Source organism: Brienomyrus brachyistius, chromosome 2 (assembly GCF_023856365.1).
Source record: "Brienomyrus brachyistius isolate T26 chromosome 2, BBRACH_0.4, whole genome shotgun sequence".
NCBI lineage: Eukaryota > Metazoa > Chordata > Actinopteri > Osteoglossiformes > Mormyridae > Brienomyrus > Brienomyrus brachyistius.
The window spans coordinates 36990326-37004803 of NC_064534.1; the positions used below are offsets into that span (position 1 = coordinate 36990326).

The 14478-nt window shown below is 44.3% G+C and overlaps 11 non-coding genes and 1 pseudogene across 11 annotated transcripts; all 12 read left to right on the top strand.

The window, feature by feature from the left end:
* Positions 1–483: 483 nt before the first annotated feature.
* LOC125731026 (5S ribosomal RNA) lies at positions 484–602 on the top strand. Its single transcript, XR_007391316.1, has one exon. It is a non-coding gene; the product is annotated as a 5S ribosomal RNA (ribosomal RNA).
* Positions 603–1685: 1083 nt separating this feature from the next.
* LOC125733061 (5S ribosomal RNA) lies at positions 1686–1804 on the top strand. Its single transcript, XR_007392419.1, has one exon. It is a non-coding gene; the product is annotated as a 5S ribosomal RNA (ribosomal RNA).
* A 1080-nt stretch (positions 1805–2884) lies between these two features.
* LOC125734676 (5S ribosomal RNA) lies at positions 2885–3003 on the top strand. The gene has a single exon (XR_007393979.1). It is a non-coding gene; the product is annotated as a 5S ribosomal RNA (ribosomal RNA).
* Positions 3004–4082: 1079 nt separating this feature from the next.
* Positions 4083–4201, top strand: LOC125735209 (5S ribosomal RNA). The gene has a single exon (XR_007394507.1). It is a non-coding gene; the product is annotated as a 5S ribosomal RNA (ribosomal RNA).
* Positions 4202–5285: 1084 nt separating this feature from the next.
* On the top strand, positions 5286–5404 carry LOC125734677 (5S ribosomal RNA). Its single transcript, XR_007393980.1, has one exon. It is a non-coding gene; the product is annotated as a 5S ribosomal RNA (ribosomal RNA).
* A 1083-nt stretch (positions 5405–6487) lies between these two features.
* LOC125736222 (5S ribosomal RNA) lies at positions 6488–6606 on the top strand. The gene has a single exon (XR_007395506.1). It is a non-coding gene; the product is annotated as a 5S ribosomal RNA (ribosomal RNA).
* A 1086-nt stretch (positions 6607–7692) lies between these two features.
* On the top strand, positions 7693–7811 carry LOC125736223 (5S ribosomal RNA). Its single transcript, XR_007395507.1, has one exon. It is a non-coding gene; the product is annotated as a 5S ribosomal RNA (ribosomal RNA).
* A 1084-nt stretch (positions 7812–8895) lies between these two features.
* On the top strand, positions 8896–9014 carry LOC125736224 (5S ribosomal RNA). The gene has a single exon (XR_007395508.1). It is a non-coding gene; the product is annotated as a 5S ribosomal RNA (ribosomal RNA).
* A 1084-nt stretch (positions 9015–10098) lies between these two features.
* On the top strand, positions 10099–10217 carry LOC125734568 (5S ribosomal RNA). The gene has a single exon (XR_007393875.1). It is a non-coding gene; the product is annotated as a 5S ribosomal RNA (ribosomal RNA).
* A 1093-nt stretch (positions 10218–11310) lies between these two features.
* LOC125735328 (5S ribosomal RNA) lies at positions 11311–11429 on the top strand. The gene has a single exon (XR_007394625.1). It is a non-coding gene; the product is annotated as a 5S ribosomal RNA (ribosomal RNA).
* Positions 11430–12353: 924 nt separating this feature from the next.
* On the top strand, positions 12354–12472 carry LOC125735732 (5S ribosomal RNA). The gene has a single exon (XR_007395023.1). It is a non-coding gene; the product is annotated as a 5S ribosomal RNA (ribosomal RNA).
* Positions 12473–13580: 1108 nt separating this feature from the next.
* On the top strand, positions 13581–13689 carry LOC125732302 (5S ribosomal RNA; annotated as a pseudogene).
* The last annotated feature ends 789 nt before the right edge of the window (positions 13690–14478 follow it).

The window sequence follows — 14478 nt, forward strand, 5'->3', positions numbered from 1 at the left end:
AAAATTGTTCTGGCTGCAGCCTGCAGTATGGACTTGTTGGTGTGTGTAGCTCCCAGTGTTCTGACAGCGTGACGTTTTGGGGAAGCATGTGATTCAGCAGCTACCAGTGGGCTTCGTGCGGCGGAGATTTTGTGGCTGTTAGCGGAGTTGATAACAGAGGGTCGTTAAGAGAAGCCTGCATGCAGTAGGCAAAGGAGTAATGTTTGCCGGCGGGGGACGTGCGGCGATTAACCTGTGCGGTAGTGAAAAGGAGTTCAAAAGAAGGAAGTGTGCGGATGCGGAAAGAATGGAATAATTGTGGTAGGCTGCTGGCTGAGTAGTTTGGTGAATGTTTGGTGTGGGTCCGGCGCTGCCGATTGGATGGTGGTGCTGCAGTGTGAGTCAGATAAAAAAAAAAAAAAAACCAGGAGTAGGATCCAATGGGACTAACTGGCATGTATAGACGCGTGTAATGCAAAAGGGCTGTTTTTGGTAGCATCTCTCGCTTACGGCCATACCACCCTGAACACGCCCGATCTCGTCTGATCTCGGAAGCTAAGCAGGGTAGGGTCTGGTTAGTACTTGGATGGGAGACCACCTGGGAATACCTGGTGCTGTAAGCTTTTCTCACTTTTACTTTATACAGGGGGCGCTCCACTTCACGATTAATTTAAATCTATCACTCCCCTTCCATTTTACTATTTTATATATATATATATATATATTTTTCTCTCATTCATAAAGGCAGCTTTTAGAAACCGTTTTACTCTAAATACTTCCTGGTAATTCTAGGTGCTGTAAGCTGTTCGTGCCTTTATTCCACCAGGGCGCGATCTTCTCACAAACTTGAAGACTGTCACTCCCCATTCACGTTTTACAACTTATTGTTAATGATAAAGAGACAGCTTTTTACACACAGTTTTAAACAAAGTACTGATATTATTCCTCTTCAACTGACCGCTTTGTTTTCTATGCAAAAACCACTTCGCCACAGAAGACTCGATATTATTGGCATAGCAAGTTCTGCTCTTCTCCTTTCAAAACTTGCTAAAAGCTGTATTTAAAAGAACAGATTGGCCGGGGTAATTCACACCCTTCAATGCCAGCTTAATGTTTAGGTTAGTGGGAATCACAGAGGAATTAGGGATGGAAACTTCTTTGCTGGTGGTAGAAGCGGTCTGGTGAATTTTTAGAGAGAAGAGGCCGTCGATGTTTGAATGTAGAAAATTGTTCTGGCTGCAGCCTGCAGTATGGACTTGTTGGTGTGTGTAGCTCCCAGTGTTCTGACAGCGCGACGTTTTGGGGAAGCATGTGATTCAGCAGCTACCAGTGGGCTTCGTGCGGCGGAGATTTTGTGGCTGTTAGCGGAGTTGATAACAGAGGGTCGTTAAGAGAAGCCTGCATGCAGTAGGCAAAGGAGTAATGTTTGCCGGCGGGGGACATGCGGCGATAAACCTGTGCGGTAGTGAAAAGGAGTTAAAAAGAAGGAAGTGTGCGGATGCGGAAAGAATGGAATAATTGTGGTAGGCTGCCGGCTGAGTAGTTTGGTGAATGTTTGGTGTGGGTCCGGCGCTGCCGATTGGATGGTGGGGCTGCAGTGTGAGTCAGATAAAAAAAAAAAAAAAACCAGGAGTAGGATCCAATGGGACTAACTGGCATGTATAGACGCGTGTAATGCAAAAGGGCTGTTTTTGGTAGCATCTCTCGCTTACGGCCATACCACCCTGAACACGCCCGATCTCATCTGATCTCGGAAACTAAGCAGGGTAGGGTCTGGTTAGTACTTGGATGGGAGACCTCCTGGGAATACCAGGTGCTGTAAGCCTTACTCACTTTTACTTTATACAGGGGGCGCTCCACTTCACGATTAATTTAAATCTATCACTCCCCTTCCATTTTACTATTTTATATATATATATTTTTTTTTTCTCTCATTCATAAAGGCAGCTTTTAGAAACCGTTTTACTCTAAATACTTCCTGGTAATTCTAGGTGCTGTAAGCTGTTCGTGCCTTTATTCCACCAGGGCGCGATCTTCTCACAAACTTGAAGACTGTCACTCCCCATTCACGTTTTACAACTTATTGTTAATGATAAAGAGACAGCTTTTTACACACAGTTTTAAACAAAGTACTGATATTATTCCTCTTCAACTGACCGCTTTGTTTTCTATGCAAAAACCACTTCGCCACAGAAGACTCGATATTATTGGCATAGCAAGTTCTGCTCTTCTCCTTTCAAAACTTGCTAAAATCTGTATTTAAAAGAACAGATTGGCCGGGGTAATTCACACCCTTCAATGCCAGCTTAATGTTTAGGTTAGTGGGAATCACAGAGGAATTAGGGATGGAAACTTCTTTGCTGGTGGTAGAAGCGGTCTGGTGAATTTTTAGAGAGAAGAGGCCGTCGATGTTTGAATGTAGAAAATTGATCTGGCTGCAGCCTGCAGTATGGACTTGTTGGTGTGTGTAGCTCCCAGTGTTCTGACAGCGCGACGTTTTGGGGAAGCATGTGATTCAGCAGCTACCAGTGGGCTTCGTGCGGCGGAGATTTTGTGGCTGTTAGCGGAGTTGATAACAGAGGGTCGTTAAGAGAAGCCTACATGCAGTAGGCAAAGGAGTAATGTTTGCCGGTGGGGGACGTGCGGCGATTAACCTGTGCGGTAGTGAAAAGGAGTTAAAAAGAAGGAAGTGTGCGGATGCGGAAAGAATGGAATAATTGTGGTAGGCTGCCGGCTGAGTAGTTTGGTGAATGTTTGGTGTGGGTCCGGCGCTGCCGATTGGATGGTGGGGCTGCAGTGTGAGTCAGATAAAAAAAAAAAAAAAACCAGGAGTAGGATCCAATGGGACTAACTGGCATGTATAGACGCGTGTAATGCAAAAGGGCTGTTTTTGGTAGCATCTCTCGCTTACGGCCATACCACCCTGAACACGCCCGATCTCGTCTGATCTCGGAAGCCAAGCAGCGTAGGGTCTGGTTAGTACTTGGATGGGAGACCTCCTGGGAATACCAGGTGCTGTAAGCCTTTCTCACTTTTACTTTATACAGGGGGCGCTCCACTTCACGATTAATTTAAATCTATCACTCCCCTTCCATTTTACTATTTTATATATATATATTTTTTTTTTCTCTCATTCATAAAGGCAGCTTTTAGAAACCGTTTTACTCTAAATACTTCCTGGTAATTCTAGGTGCTGTAAGCTGTTCGTGCCTTTATTCCACCCGGGCGCGATCTTCTCACAAACTTGAAGACTGTCACTCCCCATTCACGTTTTACAACTTATTGTTAATGATAAAGAGACAGCTTTTTACACACAGTTTTAAACAAAGTACTGATATTATTCCTCTTCAACTGACCGCTTTGTTTTCTATGCAAAAACCACTTCGCCACAGAAGACTCGATATTATTGGCATAGCAAGTTCTGCTCTTCTCCTTTCAAAACTTGCTAAAAGCTGTATTTAAAAGAACAGATTGGCCGGGGTAATTCACACCCTTCAATGCCAGCTTAATGTTTAGGTTAGTGGGAATCACAGAGGAATTAGGGATGGAAACTTCTTTGCTGGTGGTAGAAGCGGTCTGGTGAATTTTTAGAGAGAAGAGGCCGTCGATGTTTGAATGTAGAAAATTGATCTGGCTGCAGCCTGCAGTATGGACTTGTTGGTGTGTGTAGCTCCCAGTGTTCTGACAGCGCGACGTTTTGGGGAAGCATGTGATTCAGCAGCTACCAGTGGGCTTCGTGCGGCGGAGATTTTGTGGCTGTTAGCGGAGTTGATAACAGAGGGTCGTTAAGAGAAGCCTACATGCAGTAGGCAAAGGAGTAATGTTTGCCGGTGGGGGACGTGCGGCGATTAACCTGTGCGGTAGTGAAAAGGAGTTAAAAAGAAGGAAGTGTGCGGATGCGGAAAGAATGGAATAATTGTGGTAGGCTGCCGGCTGAGTAGTTTGGTGAATGTTTGGTGTGGGTCCGGCGCTGCCGATTGGATGGTGGGGCTGCAGTGTGAGTCAGATAAAAAAAAAAAAAAAACAGGAGTAGGATCCAATGGGACTAACTGGCATGTATAGACGCGTGTAATGCAAAAGGGCTGTTTTTGGTAGCATCTCTCGCTTACGGCCATACCACCCTGAACACGCCCGATCTCGTCTGATCTTGGAAGCCAAACAGGGTAGGGTCTGGTTAGTACTTGGATGGGAGACCACCTGGGAATACCAGGTGCTGTAAGCTTTTCTCACTTTTACTTTATACAGGGGGCGCTCCACTTCACGATTAATTTAAATCTATCACTCCCCTTCCATTTTACTATTTTATATATATATATATATATATTTTTCTCTCATTCATAAAGGCAGCTTTTAGAAACCGTTTTACTCTAAATACTTCATGGTAATTCTAGGTGCTGTAAGCTGTTCGTGCCTTTATTCCACCAGGGCGCGATCTTCTCACAAACTTGAAGACTGTCACTCCCCATTCACGTTTTACAACTTATTGTTAATGATAAAGAGACAGCTTTTTACACACAGTTTTAAACAAAGTACTGATATTATTCCTCTTCAACTGACCGCTTTGTTTTCTATGCAAAAACCACTTCGCCACAGAAGACTCGATATTATTGGCATAGCAAGTTCTGCTCTTCTCCTTTCAAAACGTGCTAAAAGCTGTATTTAAAAGAACAGATTGGCCGGGGTAATTCACACCCTTTAATGCCAGCTTAATGTTTAGGTTAGTGGGAATCACAGAGGAATTAGGGATGGAAACTTCTTTGCTGGTGGTAGAAGCGGTCTGGTGAATTTTTAGAGAGAAGAGGCCGTCGATGTTTGAATGTAGAAAATTGTTCTGGCTGCAGCCTGCAGTATGGACTTGTTGGTGTGTGCAGCTCCCAGTGTTCTGACAGCGCGACGTTTTGGGGAAGCATGTGATTCAGCAGCTACCAGTGGGCTTCGTGTGGCGGAGATTTTGTGGCTGTTAGCGGAGTTGATAACTGAGGGTCGTTAAGAGAAGCCTGCATGCAGTAGGCAAAGGAGTAATGTTTGCCGGCGGGGGACATGCGGCGATAAACCTGAGCGGTAGTGAAAAGGATTTAAAAAGAAGGAAGTGTGCGGATGCGGAAAGAATGGAATAATTGTGGTAGGCTGCCGGCTGAGTAGTTTGGTGAATGTTTGGTGTGGGTCCGGCGCTGCCGATTGGATGGTGGGGCTGCAGTGTGAGTCAGATAAAAAAAAAAAAAAAAACCAGGAGTAGGATCCAATGGGACTAACTGGCATGTATAGACGCGTGTAATGCAAAAGGGCTGTTTTTGGTAGCATCTCTTGCTTACGGCCATACCACCCTGAACACGCCCGATCTCGTCTGATCTCGGAAGCCAAGCAGCGTAGGGTCTGGTTAGTACTTGGATGGGAGACCTCCTGGGAATACCAGGTGCTGTAAGCCTTTCTCACTTTTACTTCATACAGGGGGCGCTCCACTTCACGATTAATTTAAATCTATCACTCCCCTTCCATTTTACTATTTTATATATATATATTTTTTTTTTTTTCTCTCATTCATAAAGGCAGCTTTTAGAAACCGTTTTACTCTAAATACTTCCTGGTAATTCTAGGTGCTGTAAGCTGTTCGTGCCTTTATTCCACCAGGGCGCGATCTTCTCACAAACTTGAAGACTGTCACTCCCCATTCACGTTTTACAACTTATTGTTAATGATAAAGAGACAGCTTTTTACACACAGTTTTAAACAAAGTACTGATATTATTCCTCTTCAACTGACCGCTTTGTTTTCTATGCAAAAACCACTTCGCCACAGAAGACTCGATATTATTGGCATAGCAAGTTCTGCTCTTCTCCTTTCAAAACTTGCTAAAAGCTGTATTTAAAAGAACAGATTGGCCGGGGTAATTCACACCATTCAATGCCAGCTTAATGTTTAGGTTAGTGGGAATCACAGAGGAATTAGGGATGGAAACTTCTTTGCTGGTGGTAGAAGCGGTCTGGTGAATTTTTAGAGAGAAGAGGCCGTCGATGTTTGAATGTAGAAAATTGTTCTGGCTGCAGCCTGCAGTATGGACTTGTTGGTGTGTGTAGCTCCCAGTGTTCTGACAGCGCGACGTTTTGGGGAAGCATGTGATTCAGCAGCTACCAGTGGGCTTCGTGCGGCGGAGATTTTGTGGCTGTTAGCGGAGTTGATAACAGAGGGTCGTTAAGAGAAGCCTGCATGCAGTAGGCAAAGGAGTAATGTTTGCCGGCGGGGGACATGCGGCGATAAACCTGTGCGGTAGTGAAAAGGAGTTAAAAAGAAGGAAGTGTGCGGATGCGGAAAGAATGGAATAATTGTGGTAGGCTGCCGGCTGAGTAGTTTGGTGAATGTTTGGTGTGGGTCCGGCGCTGCCGATTGGATGGTGGGGCTGCAGTGTGAGTCAGATAAAAAAAAAAAAAAAACCAGGAGTAGGATCCAATGGGACTAACTGGCATGTATAGACGCGTGTAATGCAAAAGGGCTGTTTTTGGTAGCATCTCTCGCTTACGGCCATACCACCCTAAACACGCCCGATCTCGTCTGATCTCGGAAGCCAAGCAGCGTAGGGTCTGGTTAGTACTTGGATGGGAGACCTCCTGGGAATACCAGGTGCTGTAAGCCTTTCTCACTTTTACTTCATACAGGGGGCGCTCCACTTCACGATTAATTTAAATCTATCACTCCCCTTCCATTTTACTATTTTATATATATATATATATTTTTTTTTTTCTCTCATTCATAAAGGCAGCTTTTAGAAACCGTTTTACTCTAAATACTTCCTGGTAATTCTAGGTGCTGTAAGCTGTTCGTGCCTTTATTCCACCAGGGCGCGATCTTCTCACAAACTTGAAGACTGTCACTCCCCATTCACGTTTTACAACTTATTGTTAATGATAAAGAGACAGCTTTTTACACACAGTTTTAAACAAAGTACTGATATTATTCCTCTTCAACTGACCGCTTTGTTTTCTATGCAAAAACCACTTCGCCACAGAAGACTCGATATTATTGGCATAGCAAGTTCTGCTCTTCTCCTTTCAAAACTTGCTAAAAGCTGTATTTAAAAGAACAGATTGGCCGGGGTAATTCACACCCTTCAATGCCAGCTTAATGTTTAGGTTAGTGGGAATCACAGAGGAATTAGGGATGGAAACTTCTTTGCTGGTGGTAGAAGCGGTCTGGTGAATTTTTAGAGAGAAGAGGCCGTCGATGTTTGAATGTAGAAAATTGTTCTGGCTGCAGCCTGCAGTATGGACTTGTTGGTGTGTGTAGCTCCCAGTGTTCTGACAGCGCGACGTTTTGGGGAAGCATGTGATTCAGCAGCTACCAGTGGGCTTCGTGCGGCGGAGATTTTGTGGCTGTTAGCGGAGTTGATAACAGAGGGTCGTTAAGAGAAGCCTGCATGCAGTAGGCAAAGGAGTAATGTTTGCCGGCGGGGGACGTGCGGCGATTAACCTGTGCGGTAGTGAAAAGGAGTTAAAAAGAAGGAAGTGTGCGGATGCGGAAAGAATGGAATAATTGTGGTAGGCTGCCGGCTGAGTAGTTTGGTAAATGTTTGGTGTGGGTCCGGCGCTGCCGATTGGATGGTGGGGCTGCAGTGTGAGTCAGATAAAAAAAAAAAAAAAAACCAGGAGTAGGATCCAATGGGACTAACTGGCATGTATAGACGCGTGTAATGCAAAAGGGCTGTTTTTGGTAGCATCTCTCGCTTACGGCCATACCACCCTAAACACGCCCGATCTCGTCTGATCTCGGAAGCCAAGCAGCGTAGGGTCTGGTTAGTACTTGGATGGGAGACCTCCTGGGAATACCAGGTGCTGTAAGCCTTTCTCACTTTTACTTCATACAGGGGGCGCTCCACTTCACGATTAATTTAAATCTATCACTCCCCTTCCATTTTACTATTTTATATATATATATTTTTTTTTTTTTTCTCTCATTCATAAAGGCAGCTTTTAGAAACCGTTTTACTCTAAATACTTCCTGGTAATTCTAGGTGCTGTAAGCTGTTCGTGCCTTTATTCCACCAGGGCGCGATCTTCTCACAAACTTGAAGACTGTCACTCCCCATTCACGTTTTACAACTTATTGTTAATGATAAAGAGACAGCTTTTTACACACAGTTTTAAACAAAGTACTGATATTATTCCTCTTCAACTGACCGCTTTGTTTTCTATGCAAAAACCACTTCGCCACAGAAGACTCGATATTATTGGCATAGCAAGTTCTGCTCTTCTCCTTTCAAAACTTGCTAAAAGCTGTATTTAAAAGAACAGATTGGCCGGGGTAATTCACACCATTCAATGCCAGCTTAATGTTTAGGTTAGTGGGAATCACAGAGGAATTAGGGATGGAAACTTCTTTGCTGGTGGTAGAAGCGGTCTGGTGAATTTTTAGAGAGAAGAGGCCGTCGATGTTTGAATGTAGAAAATTGTTCTGGCTGCAGCCTGCAGTATGGACTTGTTGGTGTGTGTAGCTCCCAGTGTTCTGACAGCGCGACGTTTTGGGGAAGCATGTGATTCAGCAGCTACCAGTGGGCTTCGTGCGGCGGAGATTTTGTGGCTGTTAGCGGAGTTGATAACAGAGGGTCGTTAAGAGAAGCCTGCATGCAGTAGGCAAAGGAGTAATGTTTGCCGGCGGGGGACATGCGGCGATAAACCTGTGCGGTAGTGAAAAGGAGTTAAAAAGAAGGAAGTGTGCGGATGCGGAAAGAATGGAATAATTGTGGTAGGCTGCCGGCTGAGTAGTTTGGTGAATGTTTGGTGTGGGTCCGGCGCTGCCGATTGGATGGTGGGGCTGCAGTGTGAGTCAGATAAAAAAAAAAAAAAAACCAGGAGTAGGATCCAATGGGACTAACTGGCATGTATAGACGCGTGTAATGCAAAAGGGCTGTTTTTGGTAGCATCTCTCGCTTACGGCCATACCACCCTAAACACGCCCGATCTCGTCTGATCTCGGAAGCCAAGCAGCGTAGGGTCTGGTTAGTACTTGGATGGGAGACCTCCTGGGAATACCAGGTGCTGTAAGCCTTTCTCACTTTTACTTCATACAGGGGGCGCTCCACTTCACGATTAATTTAAATCTATCACTCCCCTTCCATTTTACTATTTTATATATATATATATATATTTTTTTTTTTCTCTCATTCATAAAGGCAGCTTTTAGAAACCGTTTTACTCTAAATACTTCCTGGTAATTCTAGGTGCTGTAAGCTGTTCGTGCCTTTATTCCACCAGGGAGCGATCTTCTCACAAACTTGAAGACTGTCACTCCCCATTCACGTTTTACAACTTATTGTTAATGATAAAGAGACAGCTTTTTACACACAGTTTTAAACAAAGTACTGATATTATTCCTCTTCAACTGACCGCTTTGTTTTCTATGCAAAAACCACTTCGCCACAGAAGACTCGATATTATTGGCATAGCAAGTTCTGCTCTTCTCCTTTCAAAACTTGCTAAAAGCTGTATTTAAAAGAACAGATTGGCCGGGGTAATTCACACCCTTCAATGCCAGCTTAATGTTTAGGTTAGTGGGAATCACAGAGGAATTAGGGATGGAAACTTCTTTGCTGGTGGTAGAAGCGGTCTGCTGAATTTTTAGAGAGAAGAGGCCGTCGATGTTTGAATGTAGAAAATTGTTCTGGCTGCAGCCTGCAGTATGGACTTGTTGGTGTGTGTAGCTCCCAGTGTTCTGACAGCGTGACGTTTTGGGGAAGCATGTGATTCAGCAGCTACCAGTGGGCTTCGTGCGGCGGAGATTTTGTGGCTGTTAGCGGAGTTGATAACAGAGGGTCGTTAAGAGAAGCCTGCATGCAGTAGGCAAAGGAGTAATGTTTGCCGGCGGGGGACGTGCGGCGATTAACCTGTGCGGTAGTGAAAAGGAGTTAAAAGAAGGAAGTGTGCGGATGCGGAAAGAATGGAATAATTGTGGTAGGCTGCCGGCTGAGTAGTTTGGTGAATGTTTGGTGTGGGTCCGGCGCTGCCGATTGGATGGTGGGGCTGCAGTGTGAGTCAGATAAAAAAAAAAAAGAACATTAGTAGGATCCAATGGGACCAACTGGCATGTATAGAGGCGTGTAATGCAAAAGGGCTGTTTTTGGTAGCATCTCTCGCTTGCGGCCATACCACCCTGAACACGCCCGATCTCGTCTGATCTCGGAAACTAAGCAGGGTAGGGTCTGGTTAGTACTTGGATGGGAGACCTCCTGGGAATACCAGGTGCTGTAAGCTTTTCTCACTTTTACTTTATACAGGGGGCGCTCCACTTCACGATTAATTTAAATCTATCACTCCCCTTCCATTTTACTATTTTATATATATATATATATATATTTTTTTTTTTTCTCTCATTCATAAAGGCAGCTTTTAGAAACTGTTTTACTCTAAATACTTCCTGGTAATTCTAGGTGCTGTAAGCTGTTCGTGCCTTTATTCCACCAGGGCGCGATCTTCTCACAAACTTGAAGACTGTCACTCCCCATTCACGTTTTACAACTTATTGTTAATGATAAAGAGACAGCTTTTTACACACAGTTTTAAACAAAGTACTGATATTATTCCTCTTCAACTGACCGCTTTGTTTTCTATGCAAAAACCACTTCGCCACAGAAGACTCGATATTATTGGCATAGCAAGTTCTGCTCTTCTCCTCCTTTCAAAACTTGCTAAAAGCTGTATTTAAAAGAACAGATTGGCCGGGGTAATTCACACCCTTCAATGCCAGCTTAATGTTTAGGTTAGTGGGAATCACAGAGGAATTAGGGATGGAAACTTCTTTGCTGGTGGTAGAAGCGGTCTGGTGAATTTTTAGAGAGAAGAGGCCGTCGATGTTTGAATGTAGAAAATAGTTCTGGCTGCAGCCTGCAGTATGGACTTGTTGGTGTGTGTAGCTCCCAGTGTTCTGACAGCGCGATGTTTTGGGGAAGCATGTGATTCAGCAGCTACCAGTGGGCTTCGTGCGGCGGAGATTTTGTGGCTGTTAGCGGAGTTGATAACAGAGGGTCGTTAAGAGAAGCCTACATGCAGTAGGCAAAGGAGTAATGTTTGCCGGCGGGGGACGTGCGGCGATTAACCTGTGCGGTAGTGAAAAGGAGTTAAAAAGAAGGAAGTGTGCGGATGTGGAAAGAATGGAATAATTGTGGTAGGCTGCCGGCTGAGTAGTTTGGTGAATGTTTGGTGTGGGTCCGGCGCTGCCGATTTGATGGTGGGGCTGCAGTGTGAGTCAGATAAAAAAAAAAAAAAGAACATTAGTAGGATCCAATGGGACCAACTGGCATGTATAGAGGCGTGTAATGCAAAAGGGATGTTTTTGGTAGCATCTCTCGCTTACGGCCATACCACCCTGAACACGCCTGATCTCCTCTGGTCTCGGAAGCTAAGCAGGGTAGGGTCTGGTTAGTACTTGGATGGGAGACCACCTGGGAATACCAGGTGCTGTAAGCTTTTCTCACTTTTACTTTATACAGGGGGCGCTCCATTTCACGATTAATTTAAATCTATCACTCCCCTTCCATTTTACTATTTTATATATATATATTTTTTTTTCTCTCATTCATAAAGGCAGCTTTTAGAAACCGTTTTACTCTAAATACTTCCTGGTAATTCTAGGTGCTGTAAGCTGTGTTTTCTATGCAAAAACCACTTCTCCACAGAAGACTCGATATTATTGGCATAGCAAGGTCTGCTCTTCTCCTCCTTTCAAAACTCGCTAAAAGCTGTATTTAAAAGAGCAGGTTGGCCGGGGTAATTCACACCCTTCAATGCCAGATTAATGTTTAGGTTAGTGGGAATCACAGAGGAATTAGGGATGGAAACTTCTTTGCTGGTGGTAGAAGCGGTCTGGTGAATTTTTAGAGAGAAGAGGCCGTCGATGTTTGAATGTAGAAAATTGTTCTGGCTGCAGCCTGCAGTATGGACTTGTTGGTGTGTGTAGCTCCCAGTGTTCTGACAGCATGACGTTTTGGGGAAGCATGTGATTCAGCAGCTACCAGTGGGCTTCGTGCGGCGGAGATTTTGTGGCTGTTAGCGGAGTTGATAACAGAGGGTCGTTAAGAGAAGCCTGCATGCAGTAGGCAAAGGAGTAATGTTTGCCGGCGGGGGACGTGCGGCGATTAACCTGTGCGGTAGTGAAAAGGAGTTAAAAAGAAGGAAGTGTGCAGATGCGGAAAGAATGGAATAATTGTGGTAGGCTGCCGGCTGAGTAGTTTGGTGAATGTTTGGTGTGGGTCCGGCGCTGCCGATTGGATGGTGGGGCTGCAGTGTGAGTCAGATAAAAAAAAAAAAAAAAACATTAGTAGGATCCAATGGGACCAACTGGCATGTATAGAGGCGTGTAATGCAAAAGGGCTGTTTTTGGTAGCATCTCTCGGTTACGGCCATACCACCCTGAACACGCCCGATCTCGTCTGATCTTGGAAGATAAGCAGGGCAGGGTCTGGTTAGTACTTGGATGGGAGACCTCCTGGGAATACCAGGTGCTGTAAGCTTTTCTCACTTTTACTTTATACAGGGGGCGCTCCACTTCACGATTAATTTAAATCTATCACTCCCCTTCCATTTTACTATTTTATATATATATATATATATATATATATATATATATTTTTTTTTTTTTTTTCTCTCATTCATAAAGGCAGCTTTTAGAAACCGTTTTACTCTAAATACTTCCTGGTAATTCTAGGTGCTGTAAGCTGTTCGTGCCTTTATTCCACCAGGGCGCGATCTTCTCACAAACTTGAAGACTGTCACTCCCCATTCACGTTTTACAACTTATTGTTAATGATAAAGAGACATCTTTTTACACACAGTTTTAAACAAAGTACTGATATTATTCCTCTTCAACTGACCGCTTTGTTTTCTATGCAAAAACCACTTCGCCACAGAAGACTCGATATTATTGGCATAGCAAGTTCTGCTCTTCTCCTTTCAAAACTTGCTAAAAGCTGTATTTAAAAGAACAGATTGGCCGGGGTAATTCACACCCTTCAATGCCAGCTTAATGTTTAGGTTAGAGGGAATCACAGAGGAATTAGGGATGGAAACTTCTTTGCTGGTGGTAGAAGCGGTCTGGTGAATTTTTAGAGAGAAGAGGCCGTCGATGTTTGAATGTAGAAAATTGTTCTGGCTGCAGCCTGCAGTATGGACTTGTTGGTGTGTGTAGCTCCCAGTGTTCTGACAGCGCGACGTTTTGGGGAAGCATGTGATTCAGCAGCTACCAGTGGGCTTCGTGCGGCGGAGATTTTGTGGCTGTTAGCGGAGTTGATAACAGAGGGTCGTTAAGAGAAGCCTGCATGCAGTAGGCAAAGGAGTAATGTTTGCCGGCGGGGGACGTGCGGCGATTAACCTGTGCGGTAGTGAAAAGGAGTTAAAAAGAAGGAAGTGTGCGGATGCGGAAAGAATGGGATAATTGTGGTAGGCTGCCGGCTGAGTAGTTTGGTGAATGTTTGGTGTGGGTCCGGCGCTGCCGATTGGATGGTGGTGCTGCAGTGTGAGTCAGATAAAAAAAAAAAAAAAACCAGGAGTAGGATCCAATGGGACTTACTGGCATGTATAGACGCGTGTAATGCAAAAGGGCTGTTTTGGGTAGCGTCTCTCGCTTACGGCCATACCACCCTGAACATGCCTGATCTTGAAAGCTAAGCAGAGTATGGTCTGGTTAGTACTTGGAAGGGAGACCACCTGGGAATACCAGGTGCTGTAAGCTTTTCTCACTTTTACTTTATACAGGGGGCGATCCACTTCACGATTAATTTAAATCTATCACTCCCCTTCCATTTTACTATTTTATATATATATATATATATATATATATATATATATATATATATATTCTCTCTTTCATAAAGGCAGCTTTTAGAAACCGTTTTACTCTAAATACTGCCTGGTAATTCTAGGTGCTGTAAGCTGTTCGTGCCTTTATTCCACCAGGGCGCGATCTTCTCACAAACTTGAAGACTGTCACTCCCCATTCACGTTTTACAACTTATTGTTAATGATAAAGAGACAGCTTTTTACACACAGTTTTAAACAAAGTACTGATATTATTCCTCTTCAACTGACCGCTTTGTTTTCTATGCAAAAACCACTTCGCCACAGAAGACTCGATATTATTGGCATAGCAAGTTCTGCTCTTCTCCTTTCAAAACTTGCTAAAAGCTGTATTTAAAAGAACAGATTGGACGGGGTAATTCACACCCTTCAATGCCAGCTTAATGTTTAGGTTTGTGGGAATCACAGAGGAATTAGGGATGGAAACTTCTTTGCTGGTGGTAGAAGCGGTCTGGTGAATTTTTAGAGAGAAGAGGCCGTCGATGTTTGAATGTAGAAAATTGTTCTGGCTGCAGCCTGCAGTATGGACTTGTTGGTGTGTGTAGCTCCCAGTGTTCTGACAGCGCGACGTTTTGGGGAAGCATGTGATTCAGCAGCTACCAGTGGGCTTCGTGCGGCGGAGATTTTGTGGCTGTTAGCAGAGTTGATAACAGAGGGTCGTTAA